The sequence below is a fragment of the Lynx canadensis genome, chromosome B3 (genome assembly GCF_007474595.2).
Source record: "Lynx canadensis isolate LIC74 chromosome B3, mLynCan4.pri.v2, whole genome shotgun sequence".
Lineage (NCBI taxonomy): Eukaryota > Metazoa > Chordata > Mammalia > Carnivora > Felidae > Lynx > Lynx canadensis.
In genome coordinates, this window is record NC_044308.2 from 123,729,621 (window position 1) to 123,754,298 (window position 24,678).

The window sequence follows — 24,678 nt, forward strand, 5'->3', positions numbered from 1 at the left end:
TGGGGAAAGACACAGACATCAAAATCCAGGAAGCACAAAGGACTCCCATTAGATTCAACAAAAACTTACAATCAACAAGGTATTTCATAGTCAAATGCACAAAATACCCAGGCAAGGAGAGAATCATGAGAGCAGCAAGGGGAAAAAAAGTCCTTAACCTACAAGGGAAGACACATCAGGTTTGCAGCACACCTATCCACAGAAACTTGGCAGGCCAGAAAGGAGTGGCAGGATATATTCAATGTGCTGAATCAGAAAAATATGGATCCAACAATTCTTTATCCAGCAAGGCTGTCATTCAAAATAGAAGGAGAGATAAAAAGTTTCCCAGACACACAAAAATTAAAGAAGTCTGTGACCACTAAACCAGCCCTGCAAGAAATTTTAAGAGGAACTTTCTGAGGGGAGAAAAGAAAGACGAAATCATACATACATACATACATACCAAAAGCAACAAAGACTAGAAGGGACCAGAGAACACCACCAGAAACTCCAACTCTGCAAGCATCATAATGGCAATAAATTCATATCTTTTAGTACTCACTCTAAATGTCAATGGACTAAATTCTCCAATTAAAGGACATAGGGTAACAGAATGGATAAGAAAACAAGATCCATCTATGTGCTGTTTACAAGAGACCCACTTTAGATTTAAAGACACCTTCATATGGAAAGTGAGATGATGGAGAACCATCTATCATGCTAATGGTCAACAAAAGAAAGCAAGAGTAGCCATACTTATATCAGACAATCTAGAGTTTAAAATAAAGACTGTAACAAGAGATAAAGAAGGGTATTATATCATAATTAAGGGGTCTATACACCAAGAAGACCTAATAATTGTAAAAATTTATGTGCCAAATGTATGAGCACCCAAATATATAAATCAATTAATCACAAACATAAAGAAACTCATTGATAGCAATAGCATAATAGTAGGAGACTTCAACACCCTGCTCACAGCAATGGACAGATCATTAACCAAAAATCAACAAGGAAACAATGGCTCTGAATGACACACTGGACCAGATGGACTTAACAGATATATTCAGACCATTTCACCCTAACACAGTGAAATATACATTCTTCTCCAGTGGACATGGAATGATCTCCAGAATACACCACACACTGGAACACAAATCAGCCTGCAACAAGTACAAAAAAAACAAGATCATACCATGCATATTTTCAGACCACAATGCTATGAAACTCGAAATCAACCACAGGAAAAATTTGGAAAGGTAAAAAATACATGGAGACTAAAGAACATCCTATTAAAGGATGAATGGGCTAACTAAGAAGTTAAAGAGGAAATTAAAAAGTTCATGGAAGCCAATGAAAATGATAACACCACAACACAAAACCTCTGGGACACAGAAAAGGTGGTCATAAGAGGAAAGTATATAGCAATCCAGGCCTTCCTAAAGAAGGAAGAAAGGTCTCAGATACACAATCTAAATTTATACCTTAAACGGGGCGCCTGGGTGGCGCAGTCAGTTAAGCATCCGACTTCAGCCAGGTCACGATCTCGCGGTCCGTGAGTTCGAGCCCCGCGTCAGGCTCTGGGCTGACGGCTCAGAGCCTGGAGCCTGTTTCCGATTCTGTGTCTCCCTCTCTCTCTGCCCCTCCCCCGTTCATGCTCTGTCTCTCTCTGTCTCAAAAATAAATAAAAACGTTAAAAAAAAAATTAAAAAAAAAATAAATAAAATAAATTTATACCTTAAAGAGCTGGAAAAGGAACAGCAAATAAAACCCCAAACCAGCAAAAAACAAGAAATAATAAAGATTAGAGCAGAAATTAATGCTATCAAAACCAACAAAAAAAAACACAACAAAAAAATCAGCAGAACAGATCAATGAAACAAGAAGCTTGTTCTTTGAAGGAATTAGCAAAATTGATAAACCACTAGCCAGTTTGATCAAAAAAAAGGAAAGGACACAAGTGAAATCAAGAATGAAAGAGGAGAGATCACAACCAACACAACAGAAATAAAAACAATAATAAGAGAATATTATGAGCAATTATATGCCAATAAAATGGGCAATCTGGAAGAAATGGACAAATTCCTAGACACATATACACTACCAAAACTGAAACAGGAAGAAACAGAAAATTTGAACAAACTCATAACCAGTAAGGAAATCGAATTAGTAATCAAAAATCTGCCAAAAAACAAGACTCCAGGGCCAGATGGCTTTCTAGGGGAATTCTACCAAACATTTAACGAAGAGTTAACATTCTCTTGAAACTGTTACAAAAAATGTAAATGGAAGGAAAACATCCAAACTCTTTCTATGAAGCCAGCATTACCTTGATTCCAAAACCAGACAGAGACCCCACTAAAAAGGAGAACTATAGACCAATTTCCCTGATGAACATGGATGCAAATATACTCAACAAGATATTAGTCAACCGGATCCAGCAATACGTTAAAAAAATTATTCACCACAACCAAGTGGGATTTAAACCTGGGATGCAGGGCTGGTTCAATAACCACAAACCAATCAATGTGATGTGATTGATCACATCAATAAAAGAAAGGACAAAAACCATATGATCCTCTCAATAGATGCAGAGAAAGCATTTGACAAAATATAACATCCTTTCTTGATAAAAACCCTCAAGAACGCAGGGATAGAAGGATAATCATAAAAGCCATATAGGAGCAACCCAATGCTAATATCATCCTCAATGGGGAAAAACTGAGAGCGTTCCCCCTAAGGTCAGGAACAAGACAGGGATGTCCACTCTCGCCACTGTAATTCAACGTAGTATTGGATGTCAGCCTCTGTAATCAGACAACACAAAGAAATAAAAGGCATCCAAATCAGTCAGGAGGAGGTCAAAGTTTCACTCCTCGCAGAGGACATGATACTCTATATGGAAAACCCAAAAGATTCCACCAAAAAACTGCTAGAACTGATCCATGAATTCAGCAACGTGGCAGGATATAAAATCAATGCACAGAAATCAGTTGCATTCCTATATACCAACAATGAAGCAACAGAAAGAGAAATAAAGGTTTGATCCCATTTACAATTACACCAAAAACCATAAAATACCTAGGAATAAATCTAACCAAAGAGGTGAAAAATCTATACACTGAAAACTATAGAAAGCTTATGAAAGAAATTGAGGAAGACAAAAAAAAAAAAAAAAAAAAAAAGGAAAAAGATTCCAGGCTCCTGGATAGGAAAAACAAATATTGTTAAAATGTCGATACTACCCAAAGCAATCTACATATTCAATGTAATCACTTCCAAAATAACACCAGCATTCTTCACAGAGATAGAACAAATAATCCTAAAATTTGTATGGAACCAGAAAAGACCCCAAATAGCCAAAGCAATCTTGAAAAAGAAAATCAAAGCAGGAGGCATCACAATCCTGGACTTCAGGCTGTATTACAAAGCTGTAATCATCAAGCCAGTATGGTACTGGCACAAAAACAGACACTCAGATCAATGGAATAGAATAGAGAACCCAGAAATGGACCCACAAACGTATGGCCAACTAATCTTTGCAAAGCAGGAAAGAATATTCAGAGGAATAAAGACAGTCTCTTCAGTAAGTGGTGCTGGGAAAACTGGACAGCGACATGCAGAAAAATTAACCTGTATCACTTTCTTACACCATACATAAAAAGAACTCGAAATGGATGAGAGACCTAAATGTAAGACAGGAAGCCATCATAATCCTTGAGGATAAAGCAGTCAAAAACCTCTTTGACTTTGGCCACAGCAACTTCTTACTCAACACATATCCAGAGGCAAGGGAAACCAAAGCAAAAATGAACTACGGGGACCTCATCAAAATGAAAGGCTTCTGCACTGAAGGAAACAATCAGCAAAACTAAAAGGCAACAGACAGAATGGGAGAAGATATTTACAAATGACGTATCAGATACAGGGTTAGTATCCAAAATCTATAAAGAACTTATCAAACTCAACACCCAAAAAACAATGAATCCAGTGAAGAAATGGGCAAAAGACATGAACAGACACTTCTCCAAAGAAGACACCTAGATGGCCAACCGACACATGAAAAAATGCTCAACATCACTCATCATCAGGGAAATACAAATCAAAACCACAATGAGATACCACCTTACACCCATCAGAATGGCTAACATTAACAACTCAGGCAACAACAGATGTTGGCGAGGATGCAGAGAAAGAGGATCTCTTTTGCATTGTTGGTGGGAATGCAAGCTGGTGCAGCCACTCTGGAAAACAGTATGGAGGTTCCTCAAAAAATTAAAAATAGAACTACCCTACAACCCAGCAACTGCACTATTAGGTATGTATCCAAGGGATACAGGTATGCTGTTTTGAAGAAGCACATGCACCCCATGTTTATAGCAGTGCTATCAACAATAGACAAAGTATGGAAAGAGACTAAATACCCATCGATGGCTGAATAGATAAAGATGTGTATATATATATATACATACACATACAATGGAGTATTACTCGGCAATCAAAAAGAATGAAACTTTGCCATTTGCAACTATATGCATGGAACTAGAGGGTATTATGCTAAGTGAAATTAGAGAAAGACAAATATGACTTCAGTCATATGAGGACTTTAAGCCACAGAACAGATAAACACAAGTGAAAGGAAGCAAAAATAATATAAAAACAAGGAGAGGGACAAAACATAAGAGACTCTTAAATATGGAGAACAGATGGGGGGTGGGTTGTGGGAGGGGGGATGGGCTAAATGGGAATGGGGCATTAAGGAATCTACCCCTGAAATCATTGTTGCACTATATGCTAACTAACTTGGATGTAAATTTAAAAAATAAATTTAAAAAAATCATCTTCAGTGATAAAGTCCTGATGATATTGATTTAAATTATAAAAGCTGATTATAGGTAACCTACCCTAATTAAAGTTAATAGACAAAAAGAAGCAATATAAATTCCTAAGTAAGTTAGGATTATTTTTAGATTTTATTTATTCATTTTAATGTTTACTTATTTATTTTGAAAGAGAGAGAGAGAGAGATTGAGAGAGAGAGAGCACAACAGGGGAGTGGCAGAGAAATGGAGAGACAGAGAGAATCCCAAGCAGGCTCCTCACTGTCAGCACAGAACCCTATGAGGGGTCTAACTCATGAACTGTGAGATACGACCTGAACTGAAATCAAGAGTCAGATGTGGGCACCTGGGTAGCCCAGTTGGTTGAGTATCTGACTCCAGCTCATGTCATGATCTTGTGATCTGTGAGTTTGAGCCCCAGGTCAGGCGCTATGCTGACAGCTCAGAGCCTGGAGCCTGTTTCAGATTCTGTGTCTTCCTCTCTCTCTTCCCCTCCCCCACTCACACTCTGTCTCTCTCTCTCTCTCAAAAATGAATAAACGTTAAAAGAAAAAAAAGAGTCAGATGTGTAACTGACTGAGCCACCTGTGTACCCCAAGATTTTATTTTTAAGTAATCTCTACCCCCAGTGTGGGGCTCAAACTCACAACTCTGAGATCAAGAGTTGTGTGTTCCACTTACTGAGCAAGCCAGGTGCCCCCTAAATAAGTTTTTAAAAGCAAATGGTTATTTGAGTAATAAAAACATATTATACTTAATATGCTTTAAATAAAGGCCCAGTTTGTGCTTTGTGGGATTTGACTTTTTTTTTAAATACCTGTATTTATAATTTTATAAATAAGTTCTTTATATGAAAAGAAATTGCCTGTAGTTATGAGTAGCTTGCTTAAAAAATTAAGCATCCAATTGTTTGTGTCATTATTTATAATATTAAATAAAATGAAAAACATACTCAACAACAGAGAATTATTTAACTTATGTTACACCGTTAAAACAATGCAATTAAAATAATGACTTGCCTTAGCAGTACTTGTTTAAATCATTTTAAAGACATTAAAATTCATGTGTATAACAATTTATCTATATGAGAAAAAGCTTTTGACATGATATTAAGTTTAAAAACATATAAAACAATAAACAATTGATGACAATCAGGTACAGCTATGATTAGTGAAACAAAGATTGGAAGGCAAGTGCATCATGTTTCATTATTGCCGTGTTTTCATGTTGAAATAGCAGGTGGTACTACCAACATTTTTAATAAAAATTACAATGATTACCATAATAAACATCCTCATGGGAAAATTTTTGTTCCTATCATTTGTAATTGCCTTACAACAAATCCCATAAATAGACATATTAGATCAAAGAATGTTTCCAAAACTTCTTATCTAGTGCCAATTGCTACTCAGAAATTTTTATACAAATGTACAGTCCATCAGGCAGTAAATAGGATGCCCCCTTGTAACTTTCATTTTTATTTTATTTATTTATTTATTTCTGATTTATTTTTATTTATTTATTTTTTTATTTTTAATGTTTACTTTTGGGAGAGAGAGAGAGGCAGAGGCAGAGAGAGAGAAAGAATCCCAAGCAAGCTCCGCACTGTCAGCTCAGAGCCTGACATGGGACTTGATCCTATGAACTGTGGGATCATGGCCTGAGCTGAAATCAAGTGTCGGATGATTAACTGACTGAGCCACCCAGGTGACCCCCATTGTAATTTTTAAAAAGAAAAGAAAAATGAAGTAAACCATCAACATTTGAGCCTTTTTTTCCCAAATGTGGTTCTAAGATCCATTGTGTTTTATGATTACTATAGAAAATATGCAAAGAAGTTGAGAAGACATCATTGTCATGTACTGCTGCTTTTCAGCATAGTAACAAGTGTGTTTGGAAATTGCCTGTTTTCTCTGATTAGGAAGCTTTGTAGAGATCCGCAGGACATATATTTCCAGTAGTTTCTGTAGTCAAGGTGAAGGAAGCCATGACTGCTCTGAGACCATTCTGTAATTATCGCCCCTTGAAGACCACTTCCAATCTCTGTAAGCTAGGTAAAGTAATTTATGTCTGAATATTTCTCATTTTTAAGAACAGTTCTTACTTTCACTGAGTTCTGTTTATCTGGTTTTCCCATGCTAATGTTTAAATACTTTATAGAATTTTGGCCAAGTCCTTATTTATATCTTTTAATAAAACTGTAGGATTTTTAAAAATGTAATCGCAATATAATCACTTTGCATTTAGTCCTTCAGTAAATCCTAGGAAAATGACAGAATACCTGTTCAAAATGAGATGTACAGCTTTAACTTTTTTGTTTGTTTGTTTCACCACAAATTGCCACACTTATCTTTGCTTTGGACACTGCTGCCTGAAATTTTCTGTAACTGAAACACAACGATAAAATGTAGAGTTTAAGGAGACATAATAACGTCTGGAACCAGGATACTTATATTTGACTTTTTCTCTTTATGAAGTTCCAGTTCCTTCATCTAACATGAGGATAATAATAGTAAGTGCCTCTAGGGATTTTTATGACTTTCAACAAGATAATGTAAAACATACATTTCTACATATCACTAAGTGGGTGCCAGGTCTTGCTTCATTTATCATCATTATGATCACCACCATAACCAAACCTGTGGTGGATAAGCTTCTTAATCAGTAGGTCTCAGATACTGAAAAGTGGGTTTTGTTTTTGTATTTGTTTTGTTTGTTTGTTTTTTGAGAGAGAGAGTGCAAGTGAGCAACGGACAGAGAGAGAATCCCATGAGGGGCAGATAAAGAGAGAGAGAGAGAGAGGGAAGGAGAGAGAGAGAAGTGAGGCTCACTCAATGCAGGGCTTAAGCTCACCTGATGTGGAACTTCAACTCATGAACCATGAAATCATGACCTGAGTCTAAGTCAGATGCTTAATGAATGAGCTGCCCAGGTGCCCTGGAGAGGGGTTTCAAATGAAGATTCTTGGACCTCATGTCCAAAGATTCTGATTCAGCTTGTGGAGCTGGGCCCAGATAATTCTGATGTAAAAAGGTTCCACTGACTACATTTTGAACTTCTGACTTACAGCTGGTCTAAGAATGAAAATGACATGAGACAGATTAACAGGAGGAAACAAAGTTTAATTTTGTAAATATGATGAATTCACACAGACATGAGGTTCCAAAGACAGGCAAAATGAAGGACATATGCCATCCTCATCCAAGAAGGGGATGGGGTATGGGACTTCAAAGAAAAGGAAAGCAATTCATGGGAAGATGAAAAAAGAGTAAATGTTTGACAAACAAATATTCACTGACCCATACGGAAACAAGGGGACGAAGAAAGGAATTTTAACAAACAGACTTTGCTAAATTCCTCCCTGTCTACCTAATTCATATTTTACTGTAGTTATCTATGGTGATAGCTCCCTTCCTGGAACAGGTCCTTTATCTAAATTCTTTCAGGCAGTTAGGGGAAGGTCACAATTTCTTCCTGGGTCATTTGGACCCTGATTGTTTTCTGTGTGAAATATAATCTGCATGCCAAAGTGGCACACTGTGGAGCAACTTGCCCTTGGTCCCTACAAGGGTTAAGGTAAGGAGCTTAGCTCTCCTTTTTTTTTTTTTTTTTTTTTAAGTTCAATCACATGGAAGTAGAAAAAAACAGAAAAACTGTTTCAACAAGGCAACCTGTTTCCAAACTGATTATCTCATGTTAAATGTGAATAACTATTGATGATCTACCAAATAGTACACATGTTGGGAATAGAGAGCCCTCTTGCTTTCCTCCTGTTGCTTTCCTTCTGGGGAATTTTATTGCTCTGTGGGTGGTGGATCAGAACAAAGGAGTGGACCCATAGCAGGATACCATCAGGAAGCACCCAAACAGTGGTAAAGATTGGAATACAGATGCTGCGTGGCCTAGGTACATTCTTAAATCCCCTGTGGCTTAATCACTTAAATCCACTGTGCCCACTTTCTCATCTGTAAAATAGGGAACTAATACTATCTACCTTATAGCATTGTTGTAACAATTAAATGATGGGATTTTGAAATAGGATGACTAAAGTTGAAGTGCATTTTAATTAATCATCTTTGTTCAGCTGTCTTCCTCCCTAAAGGTTGGCAGTCATTGATCAAATAATGTATCCTATCTCTTCCTCTCCCCAGCCAAAGATGGTGCCTATGATACGGAATACAAATTATAAAAGGAAACATGGAACACTGGTCAAGCAAAATGTATTGCTCTGCCTGCAATTTCCCCTTCTCTACTCCAGATATTAAAAACTAATTCTCTCAGTTATTCATTGCTGGCAGAGATGATTAATTTAATCTTTATAGATAAAGTAAAATGTTTGGACGAAAGGAGCAAATACTCTGCTGAGGCTAATTGTAAGGCACATTCGGGTGAATAATTCATTGTGTGCAGTATAATGATATCATAGATGGTTAGCCAAGAACAAACATCAATTCTATAAAGAGAATTAAACTAAAACCAAGTCCATTTGGCAGCAGAAAATGAATATAGTCCTTACAGCCAATATGGATCTCGTTTTGGTAGATCCTACCAGGGCCCAGAAGGATTCAACTATTAGCAATTTATGATAGTCTTCTTTCATGATTGCCTTTATTTCTCAGTGCTGACTTTTCATATTCAGCAAAATATTTTGAGTATCACCTGGTGTTTAGAATTGTGCTAGTGTAAGAGGGACATTGGAAAAATCCCATACTGCTGCTATGCGTGGTGGCTGTGTATGTGACTTAATCTCGATGAGCTTTCAGTTTCTCACCAGAAAAATGGAGAAAACAAACATGGGATTGTTATGAGGATAATATGAGATTTATTTAAAACATCGCTTAATATAGTGCTGAGACTGTAGCAAGTACTTGGTCAGGGAGAAAGATGGAGACATGTAATATGTGTACATGGGTATATCTATAAAAATATACATGCATATTATAAATAACATTTCTGTCTATCCTACCATCCAGCTATCTTCCCTTTTACCACCCAGCCTTATTCATTTTTCAAGGCATTTTCCTTTCTTCCACACATTTTATAATCCTCATCAACAAATACAAGAAGAAAACAGATGGAAAGATTCTTTTCCTCATTAGTAGTTAAAAATGCAAATTATAGCACCCTGGAAATGAGGATTTAAAAAAAAAAGATAACATGAGCTGATGTGGCTAAGATAAACTAGTTCCTTACTAACAATACTTTACAATCTTTTTGTAAAGCAATATTTCAAAAGTAAGAGCCATAAATGTGCTCTTAGTCAGCATCCCTTCTCAAAAAGTGTATCCAAATGTGCCAGAAGCAAAAATTTAGTGACACAATTAATATCTTCATGGGTAAACCTAAGATGGAAAAGTTTTAAAAAACAAACACCACAAATGGAAGACTATGTAATTTATGGCACAACCAAACAATGGAATGTAACAGAACAATTAAAAATGGTAATAACATATAAAACATGTAAAAACATGAAAAATATTTATGACAATGTAAATAAAAATGCTTAATAAGTTCTATATCAAGATTATGACTAGACTACGCATATGTGAAAGTTATAGCGAAAAAAATATATGAGCTTTTAATGAGGTAAAATTAGCAATTTTTGTGATGACAATTTTTCAGAATTTTTAAAAATCTTGGCATTTTTCTTTATTGAAAAGTGAAGATCAAAGTCTTACCTACTGTGTGACAGCTTCTCACTGAACTGAAATTATATGTACTTTCCCCCCCTTTTAAAAATAATACAATGCATTTAGTTGTACTTCTTATTCTGGACTTTCCATATATTATTTTTTATTACTTCCACTGACTTCCTGCTTGTTTATTTCTTCCCAGAAAGCCTTTAAACCCTTTAAGGGCAGAGGTTGGGTAATTTCCATTTTCAAATAGCTCACAATATCTTGCTCTGACCCGAAATTCAGTAAAGATAAGATAAACTGAAGAGAATTGGCAACAAATATGAATGAATCACAAAAGTATTACCAATAAATTTAGATAAAACTGATTTATCAATTTGGGAGCTGGTTAACCAAACCAAAATGCTTATTAGGCACCTTCATGCAGGATAAGGATAAGGAAAGGCACTTGGGGCTTTGTTCTCTTGATCCCTTCAAGGTTCACCTTAAGTCTGGTGTCACTAATGTACTGCCTCCTGCTGCTGTTCTTTCCATCCTGGATTCTTACAGATGTGTTTATTTCCTTGATTTTCCCCAAACACCGTTCAGATAAGCCATTTGCATCTATGTCAGACTCACTAAAGATTTGGCAAAATAGATACGCGCACTCACACAATGGGAACTTTTGAAAACGGAAGGTTAGATACTCTTTGTATCAATCACATTCTAGTCAGGAAAGCAGAAAGCACACTAAACATTTAAACAGAGAGGACTTAACAGGAAATTATCTGAACAGGCATCTGAGGTGAGCAACTGGGTATACAAATGAACAATGGCCTGGTATGTATTACAAAAGAACTCTGACCCTTGACCTCTGTAGAAGTCAGCCCAGCACGGTCAGGACTTGACCAATGAACACTAGTTTCCCTATTTTCTTTATCCACTATCCACCCTTCCCCCAACTTTGGGGAGTATGTCCCAAACCAAATATGCTCTCCAAATCAATCCCATGATACCCTGCTTCTAACTAGCCTGCCTCCAAGATTCCTCATTCCAACAAGCCCCAGTCAGAGCACACCTGAAACCTTCCCCTTCTTTCACCATAAAGATTCTCCACTCTCAGTCTGCCTTGGAGTTGCTGCCAAGTGCAAGTGATGGTGGTTGACTCCTTTGCTATCGAAAGCGTTGGATAAATAGCCTGTTTGTTCTCATTTTGGCGTTGTTTTTTGCCACAGTTTGGAATTTAAAAATGAAGTTACACTGAGGTAATACAAAGTTAATAAGCACTGCAAGTCACCACCACCCTTAGTGTTGGAGGAGAAAAAAGGAGATATTAGAGCCTAGAAGCTCAGACCCCACACAGTTGAGGAAGGGGTTACCATCTGGCTGATGATAGCAAATCAGGATCTTGGAGAGGGATCTTGGCTTCTGGCTGGGGCTGAGCCCTCTGAGACAAGGATGCTGCCCCTCTTAGTCTGGTACATCTAAGAGGGTACAATGAGGCTGGTCCTGGAAATGCCAGAAGATAGACACTGAAGCTGACTGATGCTATTTGAATGAAGTTCTTTGTCAGGTGGATGGTTATAGAAATAGCAAATGGCTCCAGTGACAAGAATAGCAAACAAAGGGGAAGGAGCAAGTTCCCAGCAAGTCCCCAGACTCATTGTGGCAAAAACTAACAAAGGCAGCTGACAAAAGAAAATGCTTAGATATATAGCATCTAAGCAACACCATAGCAAAGTAGGGTATAGAAAGGCAACAGAGGAGAAAGACAACCTCTTAATAATTAACACCCTCTGTCCTTAAAAGAAGTTTAGCCACCCACACTGCCCAAAGCCATTATTAGTTAGCTTTTTCTTCCTTTGTTTTCTTCTCATTCCTTCTTGAATCATCTTTATTTTCTCCAAACTCCCAAGAAACATGACTCTTTCTTTTTTACATTGCATTCTTCTAAGCTATGCCCTGGGAGACGCACTGTCTGTACCCTAAATCTGCCAAATGGAGGCATTTTGCTTTACAAAAACCTGTTGCTCTAGAGGAAAAAAAAAAAAAATTATACTACTCCCTTGGGAGACAGAAGCAGCTGCCGCCAATTGGAACTTCTAAAAGCCTTTTTGTCCTTGTTTACTTTGTTATGCATGTTTCCATGATATCTGTGCATATGTGCTGGCAGATGCTAGGGTGACTGCAAACGTGAGGTTTCTAGGAAGTGGCATCTCACTGTGGGAAAATGCATGTTAACAAAGGTAAGGGCAAGAAGATTCAGTGGTAGGGGAGGGTAAAGAAATGCAGATATGGGGAATGAGGTCAAAGTTGGGAAACTCTCAGAGTCCATACCTGCAGAAGAATGTTTTCTTCTGTTAACTTTTCAAAGTAATATAATTTGAAAAGATAATCCATGTTCATTGTAAACAACAAAACAGCATTGTTGGTATGTAAAGATGTGAAAATCCTCCCTCATCCTCCATTATTTCCACTTCCCAGGTATATCCACATTTTATTGCTTGGTATGTATTCTTTTTTTCAATAGGTAGTCCCCTCACACTGTCTTGGGTTTAGCCACATGACTTGCTTTAGCCAATGAGATGATAGCAAATCTTATACAAGTAGGAGCTTGAAAAACGCTACTGCATTAAGGTTTGCCCTCTCCTGCTGTTGGCAACCTTTCTACCTCATGTGAACAAGCCTAGGCTGGCTTCCTGAAGGGTGAGAGACCACATGGAGGAAGGCCTCAGTCACCCTAACCATCCCTGACTTTCCAGCAGAGGCCTGGGCATGTGAGTGAGGCCATTCTCGACCATCCATCCATCCTCAGCTAAGTGAGAACAACTTCCAAACCCATTCATTGACTCATGAGAATAGATGTTTTAAGTAACTGAGTTTTGAAATGGTTTGTTGCACATTGTAAGTTAGTTCATAAAGATGAAAAGATATAAACAGGTTTTTATTTCTGTGTATAAATATTACAGGTTTAAAAATATTTTTTATTTATAGCCATGTGAGTAACATATGGTTACATTCTTTAAAAATCCCAAGCATCCAGGGGTCCCTGGGTGGCTCAGTCGGTTAAGCATCTGACTCTTGATTTTGGCTCAGGTCATTATCTCACAGTTTGTGGGGCTCCTCTCTGACAATGCAGAGCCTGTTTGGGATTCTCTCTCTCTCTCTCTCTCTCTCTCTCTTTTTTTTCTCTTTCTCTCTACCCCCCCCCCCCGCCCTTCCCCTGCTCTCTCTCAAAATAAATAAACTTAAAAAAAGAAACAGAAAACATTCTCTCTCTCCCTTTGCCTCTCTCCCCTTCTCATGTGCATGCTCTCTCTCTTAAATAAAAAAAAATTTAATTTAAAAAATCACAAGCCTACACGAAAGGTGAAAGAATCCCTTTAATCAGTAGCCACCATCCAAGTCATCAGTGGGTATGTGTTCTTCTGGATCTATACCTGCTTTGTGAATTAGAAAACAGAGATTTTACTTTCTTCACTTTTTACTTTATTCACTCAACAGTATGGCTTGGAAATATCTCCATCCCAATGAACTTAAGTCTATTCCTACATGCATGCACACACATACCTTACTGCTTTACTCCTAAATCTTTATAATGTGAAATCTGTTAAATCAAGTTACTCTCAATTTATTCTTTTACAAAGCTGCCTTTACCTTCTTTCACATTTATTCTTTATGTACATTTATTCTTTCACTTGAATTTAATATTCATCTAGTCAAGATAGATGAAATATCTTGTAGGGAATTCTGAGGGATTACACTGAATTTATTAAGTTTGAAAGACTTAAGTTTATCGTATTGCACCTCCCATTCACATATTATATTTCTCTTTTACTTAGGTCTTTTCATCACCTTCAGCAAAATTCTATAACTTTCTATATATTATTATACATTTATTTCTAGACTCCTTTATCGTTGGTTTATATATTGTGTTTCCATCAGAAGAAGGATCTTTATTTTGTTTAATGCTTATTTATTATTATTTATTTTGACAGAGAGAGAGCAGGGGAGAGAGAGAGAGAGAGAGAGAGAGGAAATCCCAAGCAGGCTCCATGCTCAGCACAAAGCCTGATGTGGGGCTTGACCCTGTGAGATCATGACCTGAGCCAAATCAAGAGTCAGACACTTAACCAACTGAGCCACCAGGCACCCCAGAAGGATCTTTAAGTCTATTATGTTCCACTGGTACATAGGAGAGCCCTAGATTTTTTTGTTTTTTGCGTTATCTTTTATCAGGCCACAATACTGAACTTTCTTATTCATTCTAATAGGAAAACTAAGACAATCAACTGACAAACTCTAGAGGTAATCTTATCACTTGTAAATAATGATTAATTTTTCCTTTCACTATGTATATCTCATATAATTTTTTTTTTATTTTATTAGATTAGAACTCTGGTGTAGAGTATTAAAGGTGTTAGTAGGCATCTTTAGCTTCTGACTTTGATGGGAATATTTCTAGTGATTCACCATTGATCATGATATTTGCTATGGGTTGCTGGTAGAAATTTTATATCAAATTAGAGTTGTTTCTTAGTTCTCATTTTCTTGGAGTGTTTTTTTTTTTTTTTAAATAAAGAATGGGTGCTGAATATCATCAGGTGCTTTTTCACTATCTATTGAGATAGTGCTTCCTTCTTATTTATGAGCTAAATTATCATAATAAATTCTATTATTAAACTACTGTTGCATTTCTGAAATAAATACTAGTTATGTTGTATTATTTTCTAAAACACTACTATGCCTTTTTAGTAGTATTTTACTTTAGTAAAATACTGTTCACAAATGAACTTTTTCAATAGTTTTATTTTCTTATTGTCTCCTTATCTACATTTAATAATAGATTATAGTTGACAAGAGGAACAAGAGGATTCGAACTGGAAGAGTCCATTTATATGTGGATTTTTTTTGATACAGTGCTGTAAATGTATTTTCTCTTATTATCTTTTTCTAATGTTTATTTTAGTTTTGAGAGAGAGAGAAAGAGAGAGTGTGCACTCACAAGCAAGCCAGGGGAGAGGCAGAGAGAGGGACAGAGGATCCGAAGCAGGCTCTGTGCTGACAGCAGAGAGTGTGATGTGGGCTCAAACCCATGAACCATGAGATCATGACCCAAGCCAAAGTTGGGTGCTTAACCGACTAAGCCACCCAGGTTCCCCTCTTTCTTGTTATCTTCTTAATAACATTTTATTTTCTCTAGCTTACTTTATTGTAAGAATACAGTATATAGCATAACAAAATATGTGTTAATTGACTATTTATGTTATCTGTAAGGCTTCCTTCTGGTCAACAGTAGACTGTTCATGGTTAAAGTTTTGGACTTTCAGGGTGCCTGGGTGGCTCAGTCTGTTAAGTGCCCGACTTTGGCTCAGGTCATGATCTCGCCATTCATGAGTTTGAGCCCCCGGGTCGGGCTCTGTGCTGACAGCTTCAGATGCTGCTTCAGATGCTGTCTCCCTCTCTCTCTGCCCATCCCCCACTCATGCTCTGTCTATGTCTCTCAAAAATAAATTTTCAGCTGCATGTGGGGTCGGCACCTGTAACCCTCATGTTGTTCAAGGGTCAGATGTAATTCAACTCCTTTATCCTTGATGGTGTAAGAGTGGCTTATAGTTATCTCTAGGTATAAGGTACTGTGTTTGTATGTCTGTTTGTATGTGTATGTTTTGTTCTGCCAGTGACATATCTACATTAAATTCATGCAAATTCTTCTCTCCTCATCTATCTCTCTATCCACCATCTTTCTCACTCTCCCTGTCTCTATAAATCTATCAAGTATTCATCTATATATATACTATTGCCTCCTCTGAGTAATTTTGATTTTCATCTTCTAAAATAGCTGCTGAAATTTGTATTTGTATCTTCAGTGCCTCCCTTTTTTCTTGTGTTTTTCTCGGATATTTGAGATAGCATTTGAAAATGGTAGTGAATACTCACATAGCTCTTTATAGACAGGCACTGTTCTCAGTGTTTTTCATGTATTGACTCAATTCAATCTTCATAGCCACCTACTTCTGGTTGAACATGATAAACTATATTAGTTGGGATTGATTTGGGAAAACAAAACACCCCAGATATTTCAGCAAAGAGTACTTAGGGGATTGGTTAAACAAGTTTGGAACACTGAAAAATCAAAATGAGAACAGTGAAGTAACCTAGAGCCACATGGAAGTAATAGTGGCAAAAAGTGGCTGCCACCTATAAATGTAGGGAAATTTATGAAAGAGTTTCAGAACCTAGAAACTCCATAGAATTGGAGGGCAGAATTCTGAGCAGGAGATGCCAGTGTAGGTCAGGTAGGCAGAGGAGGGGTCTCTTGGAGATGAGGCAGTGCCCACTGTATGGATATTGATGAGGGAGAGTGAAGAAGCTTGTTCTGGGATGCCAAAAGAAGGTAGAAGACTAGAACCAACTGCTATTTCCATGATTACTTCCTATTGTTAGGACCCTGGTAACATTAACTACAAACAAACCAGGAAATTCCTACCCCTGCCTCTTAGTTGTGCTTTTTGTGCTCTCTGTGGGAATAACTTTATAGTTCATAAAATGACAAAGAGAAATAAGTTTACAAATTCATAGCTCCAGCTTCATAGAGAAAAATATTGTAGGATATATTTAGAGTTTAAAGAAAAAAGCTTAATAATGAGCACCAAAAATTTAAATAATTTTTCTATGTCACACAGCTAGTAAGTATAGACCTAGTATTCAAACCTAGGCAGTCTGTTTCCAGCATCTGTGCTCTTAACCACCACACAATATTACCTCTCCAACTGTTTAAATTCCAGAAAATTACTTAATTCTATCTCACTAGTTTCTCTCGAACTATGGTCTTTCTTCTGTTCTGCCCAACTACTGGGTATTATTTCAATGATGAGAGTTTTGTTTATTTTTAAATTTTTAAAATTTTATTATGGTAAGAACACTTAACATGATGTTTATGCTCTTAAATTTCGAAGTGTACAATACAGTGTTGTTAACTATAGGCCTAATGTTTACAGTAGATCTCTAGAAGTTGTTCATTTTCTATTATTGAAACTTTATACTCACAGAATAGCAACTCCTCATTCCCTCCACCAGGCCCTGGCAACCACTATTCTACTCTCTTCTTCTCTGACTTAAACTATCCTAGGTAGCTTATATAAGTGGAATCATGAAGTGTTTGTCCTTCTGTGGCTGGATTATTCTACTAAGTATAATGTCCTCAAGGTCCATCCATGTAGTCACATATTCTTTTTTTAAGGCTAAATAATATTCCATTTTTTTCTGTATAACACTCTTTCTTTACCCATTCATCCATCAATGGGCATTTAAGTTGTTTCCACATCTGGGCTATGTGTGAATAGTGCTGCAGTAAATACGGAAGTACTAATATCTCTCGATTCTTTTTGGATAAATACACAGAAATGGGATTGCTGGATCATATGCTAATTTTATTTAATTAATTATTTGTTTATTTGTTTAGTTACTTATCCTCAAGCTAGCTAACATATAGTGTAGTCTTGGCTTCAGGAGTAGAACCCAGTGATTCATCTCTTACGTATGACACCCCACGCTCTTCCTGAAGAGTACCCTCCTTAATGCCCGTCACCCATTTAACCCATCCCCATCAACCCTCAGGTTTTATGGTTTGCCTTTCTCTCTGTTTTCATCTTATTTTTTCCTTCCCTTCCCCTATGTTCACCTATTAAGTTTCTCCACATGTGAATGAAATCAGATGATATCTGTCTTTCTCTGACTTATTTCGCTTAGCATAATAGCCTCCAGTTCCATCCACATTGTTGGAAAGGCCAAGATTTCGTTGTTTTTTTGTAAGAACTTCCATAATATTTTTCATAACAGCTACACTCTTATATTCTTATCAACAGTATTCAGAGGTTCCATATTTCCCCATATTCTTGCCAATAATGATGACAGCTTTTCTTTATATATTAGGTTAATTTTATTATGGGTCAAATATCTTCTTACATTTCTGAGGATATAAATTATACTTACCCTAAACTTCTTGTTATGATTATTCTTCTAAGTCTCTGTCCTCATGATTAAGTTACTCTTTTATTGAGGAACAACAAACTACTAGCTTTCCTCAAGTGGTCGATGACTTTTTTTAAGTAAGTCACTTTAATGTTTTTTGTTTTTTGTGTGTGTGGTTTTTTTCTACAGTAGAATAAATAGTTCTCTTGGTAACTGCAGACATATGAGGCTCTTGGGTAGTATTAAGAAACATCTCAGTAATGCTGGTTTTCCAGATTGGCGTGTAGTCTCCAATAATTGTCAGGAGTTACTTATATGAAATTGATGCCAAAATATAGGGCCACATTTATGCATCCATTATTTTCAAGATTGCTGGTAACCTGTGGGTATAATTTCCCCCAATACTTTGCCTTCTTGTGTCCCAAGGTCCAACCTGCTCATGTTCACCTCAATGACACTCCTTTGGTAATGATACCCAAAGTTGCATATAGTGGGGATAGGACATTCTTATTTATACCAAGTATTGATAGGCAAAAGGTGCTGTTCAGTTCAGGATGAGTTACGTGCACTTTTGAAACATAAATCCATTGGCTTAATGAGTCTTTCATATTTAGGTGGTTTTTGAGTAAAGCCATTTCCAACAAAGCAGACTTTAGTAAATATCCTCTTCCACATCTTCTCCTTTCTCCTTTCTGTTCAAATAACTTAATACTTCTGTTTCTTTCCAGACAGGAATTTGGGCAGAACTTTCCTGCTCTCATTTTTTGTTTTTGTTTAATCATATTAGAAAGTATTTTAGCTCAGGACTGTTCCCCTCTGTCCAGTGGATTTGCAGGTACTGCTCCTTGTGGAGTCTTTTTTTAATCATTAGTTTGTTTGGTGCTTCTCTTTTCTTGCATCTTGGTAGTTTTCATTTGTATTTTGTCAGCATGGCTCTGTTTATGGTAGAGCTTAGCATTCAAACCAATCATCATTTTTGCCTTTGAACATTTATGAGCCTCTTGACCTTCCTTCTTTCTCCTTTTCTCATGCTAATCCAAATTCAATATGTTCCTTTTGTGGCATGGTGATAACTGCCAAGCGATCAGGTGCAAAGAAGCTCTCAATTTTGGGGTCTCAGAGATGTATGAGCTGACTCCACACCAGCCACCACAGGAAGAGGACAGTTGTAAAATGACCAGTTCCAGAAAAAGCATGATGTAATTGGTAACTATTGGTGTGCTTTCATGTCTATAGCCGAAATACCTTGCTGGATTGACTGTCCACTTATGGGGAGAGGTGAGATGAATTGCTGTGGCCTGGATTGAGCAGGTTTCTTTCAGAGTAGAGAGGCTTGGGTGCAATATGGCAGCCTTCAGCATTATCCTATTTCCTTGACCCCAAATTCTTACAGCCTAATACCCTCCTACCTCCATCTTACCTGAGTCTGAAACCTCTGTGGCTGTTCTCTGGACTAAGAAGGTGGGTTATGCAGAATCTGTCCTGCTTGGTTCCCTCTTCCGATAACCATTTGGTTACTCTTAGTACCTCTCTTGAACCCAGAGTCCACTACACTTGGTTATGAAGCTCCTTTGGGACTGCTCCTAACTTTTCTAGAAGCAAAATATGTTCTATGTCTTGGGAACTTAAATTTTTTCTCACTTCATTCTTCTCATTTCCCATTTTTCAAGAATTTTTCATGTGTTATGGTCCATTAAGAGTTTTCATTCTTGATTGACATACCAGATGTGAATTTTAAAAAGACAATACATAATCATTTGTAGAGATATTTTATGACATGGAGTAGCTAAAGTAGTGCTAAGTCTGCCATCCAGAATGAAATTTTACATCTTTTTTTAAATGGGTTTTTTACTCTTCATAATATTTTGGAACATTTTTAATGAATCAATTAAACACACTTCCATGAAAGTAGGTACATGTTATTTTAAGGTTGCAATAGTGTTGTAGATATGAATATACCACATAGACATTCCCATTGATGACCATTTTCATTTCTTTCCAATTTTTACTGTTATAAACAATACTGAAATAGTGCATCACATACTTTTGAAATTGTCTCTATAGAATCGATTTTTCAGTGCAGATTTATAAAGTCAAAAAGATATATTCATGGGATGTGGTTTTCAGAGAAAGAGATCATTCTTTCTTCTCCATATTTTTGTTAACCCCATTTGCATTAGATCAAGGTGCTTATTGTTCTGGCTATTTCAGTCCAGGGAGTTGAGTGATGGCCCGTCATCTATAAGTATCCTCATTTAATCAGAGTAGTAGAACCAGGACAGAGATGGGTATTCAAACACACAGAGAAGCATGATGCAAAAAAGAAGCATCACCCATGGATTCCCAGAACATTAAAATGGGGCTACAATATCTGTTGATAAATAAATGACAGTGTTTTTCATTAAAATGTTTACTTAGAAATATGCAGAAAAATAACATGTCCTGAAGTCAAACAACTAATTTCTAAAAATTATCAGAAGCTTTACACACACCAAGAAACATTTAATCCTTTTTAGCAAAGAGATCTTTTCTTCACATCCTAAATCCTTTTTCTCAATAGACTCAAATCCCAACATCTGTTTTCATTCCTCTTTTAAACATCTTCTTACCCATTCTGGACTTCTTTCCAACAATTAACACTTTCAAGTTCTGTTCCTTTCTCTTATCCTCATGTATAAGCTCCAAAATGTCTGTGTCAGACAAACATCTGATAAACCTACCAGAATAACCCTGGGTACAAAAGTTATTAATCTGAGATGAACTAATTCATAACAGATGACCAAAATATCACTAGAATTTGCTAGAAATGTGCTGTGTGTGACTTGTTATTTTTTCTAGAAACTATAAGAAAGCACAGGCAGGACATACAAACACACACACATACACACAGGAAAGAAGAGAAGGAAAAAAAAAAAAACAATTGCTTTGGCAGATGGTGTTTCAAAAGCCATGCTTCCAGTTCTACAATTGCAGAACCTTGCCATTTCTCCCATCAGAAGGTAGAGTCTAATGTTCACTCCTTGAATGTAGATCAACATTTGTGACTGCCCAATAAACAATGCAAAGGAAGAGATATTGTGTGACTTTTGAGGCTAGGACACAAAAGGTGATACAGCTTCCATCTGGCTCTTTCTCTGGGACACTCACTTTTGGACCTCAGCCACCAAATTTTGAGGAATCCAAGGCTCCATGAAGAAGCCACCTGTAGGTGATCTGGTTGACAGTCCTAAATCAAGTCCCAGATGAAAGCTATTATCAATTGCCAGGCATGCAAGTGAATAGCCTCCAGATGATTCCAGGCCCTAGTCTTCCTTGGTAGTATCTTCCAGATGAGGCTTCATCAATATGGATCAGAGACAAGCCATCTCTCCTGTGCCCTATTCAAGTTCCTGACACATAGAGAATCTGTAACAAATGGATGTTTTTGCCTTATTTGGGGAAATCATGGAAAAACAACCTTCACCCTTATAAAAATGGAATACTCACCTTGAGTTATTGAAATTAATAAATATTGAAGCATATATGTTTAAAACATCAGGTTTGAACAAGGCTGGACACATTCACACCCTTCCATCACCAATGCTGGTTCTAGTGTAGAATTAATTATTTTACTAGAGATATGAATCAATATCAATGGATCTCAGATGTTTCAGGTGGGCACTTCTTCCTGTCCTTTGGTATTTTCTCTCCTGTGTAGCTGAAAATGTTTAAAATTGCAATAGATTCTCCTAATGTTTAATTGAAAATTTCCCTTCCTATGTTTTAAGGCATTGTCTCTAAGGTTCCTATCTAATGTCAGCCTTGACCCTCCTATTGCATGCTGTATACTCTACTGAGATTCATTTCTCTTTCTTGGCACCTGCATTCTCTGTTAGGTTGGTAGAGTTGAATGAGAATTAATAATTTATTCATTTGGAAGAAATTGATAAGTTTATTATTTAGCAAGTATATTTCAGAATGCCTTAGGCTTATCTATTAAGGATTCCTACTCCTTTAGATCATAAAAAAAAAAGCAGTAAGGTTTTACCCAAGACACCTATTAGGTCAGCCCTGCAAAAAGAAATCAAATTGGGTAAGACCTTGTTTTGTTTTTAGTTTTAGTGAGCAAGACTCTTTGCTTGGACTCAGGCTTGATGCAACAGTTAATGGGAAATTTTATCTCTTTCTGATGATGTGCAAATAGTCACACAGTTGAGTGTGAGTCTTATATTCAATCAAAGATTAAAGCCTACGTTCATTTATGGTGTCTCGGGTTCTGTTTTGGTAATGAAATTCATTGTTTTAAAAAAAATTTACTCTGCAGCTTGTTCTAACACAATTGCTATCTGACTACATTTATAACCTACACCATACCATTTATGGATAAAATAATGAAATTTCACAGAGAATTAATTTAATATTCTCAGAGGAATTTTCCATATCTGTTTTTTTCTTTACTTACCAAATATGGCTGTGTGAATAAGGGAGGGGAAAGACATGGGAAACTAGATTCTATTCCATTGCTGCGGTTTTATCTAAAGCAACTAAGAGACATTCTTTTTTCAGGTTCCTCAGATGGAAAATTTTCTACTCATGTTGGTCCTTTATCTTCCTAGGTGAGGTATAGATAATGAATGGGATACTGTTGTTTATTTGAAGATGAATATGTTAGAGAGGTGTTAGGATTAAATAATAATTTGTAATTTGTGGTATTAAATACTCTAGTGTTACTTTTAAATCACTACCTCATAAATTAGAGTTGCCAAAAGTGATCTAAAATTGGAAATATATAGGGGCATCTAGGTGGCTCAGTCGGTTAAGTGTCAGACCCTTGATTTCAGCTCAGGTCATGATCTCACAGTTTGTGAGATGAAGCCCCATGTCAGGCTCCATGTTGACTGCACAGAGCCTGCTTAGGATTCTCTCCCTCTCTCTCTCTGAAAGTAAATAAATAAACTCTAAATAAAATGAGAATATGTAGCATTAATACTCTATTCCTTGTGTCTTGAAAACCAGACATGTTTGCTACTACAGCTACTTTATGATTCTTGGTGTGCATGTATATATACATGTGTATGTTTACAAAATGAAACAAAGACCAGAGAAGTATATCCTTTGAGAGAAAGTGCATACAAATAGGAAAAGCTTTTTACCCTGAGGTTATTGATAACTTTCTCTCCAGTTCCTTTCAGGATTTTTCCTTCAAATAATCATGGAGCTGAGAGAGTAGGACAGAACTCACCCATACTGGATGTTACACTTGCTGGATGTTTTCTACTCTTTTAGTGTAGCTTCTTATCTCAAGCAGGCTTCCTTTTTGGCAGTGTCCAATCATGACAGAACTATGTATGTAAGAGAACTCAGAACATAGACATAGCTAGAACATCTTCATTCGTTATGAGCTAAAATATAAGTGTGCTTATATGAAATGTGTCCTTGTGTTTGTTTTGGTTTAGAGTAGGTTTCTCTGATTCTGGGTTGAGCTTCATATTCTAGCCCATGAAAATAATCTTCCAGATGGATTTATTAGGCAGTTAATTTAGTACTTTCTAGTCATGGCAATAGAATTTTGAAGTGGCCCTATTTTTTTCCCTCTTTTTGGACTACTGCAAAATATCCTCCACTCAGTCAACACGTAACTGTGAACTATGGTGTGTGACCAACTCTATTGGTGAAACTATCTATTCTTGCAAGAAATAAGGGCATGCGGATTTGGGAGATTAGTTTGTGCTCCACACTCACAATTCTTTTTCTTTTAATGAACTTAGGACATTATTCTCAAAGCATTCAGGGGGCAGGTCTTTCTGGCATTTTTTCTTATAATAGCCATAATCACCATTAGTACTACTGTCACTGAATTGTGTTTTGTGGATACCTACCAGATGTCAGACATTGCTCTCCATGTTCAATATGTTATCTTCTTAAACTTTGTGAAATAGATAAACCCCTTGTTTTACAAATGAGTAAGTCATAGTCACCAAAGCATAGTGGATATAGTAAAATTATTGGTGTCACAGAGACTTGAACTCAGTCTCTGCCACTTCAGAGATGTAGTATTATTGCTTAAGTCATTGGATTTTTGTTTAATCTCAACGTCATAAAAGATTTAAAAAAAATGTTTGGTTTGAGGGAACCATGAAGCAAAAAACAAATGAAAGAAAAACAAACAGCAAAAACAAAACAAGCAAACAAAACAGATAACCAGACTTTAAAGATTCCTTCCCCACCCCACCCCCCTTCAGGTGTCTAAACTGTTGTAAAAATGACCAACACCCATGTTGATCAGG

General features: G+C 36.7%; 1 pseudogene; it reads right to left on the minus strand.

Moving 5' to 3' along the window:
- Nucleotides 1–18,723: 18,723 nt before the first annotated feature.
- LOC115517091 lies at nucleotides 18,724–24,284 on the minus strand (annotated as a pseudogene).
- Between the last annotated feature and the right edge of the window lie 394 nt (nucleotides 24,285–24,678).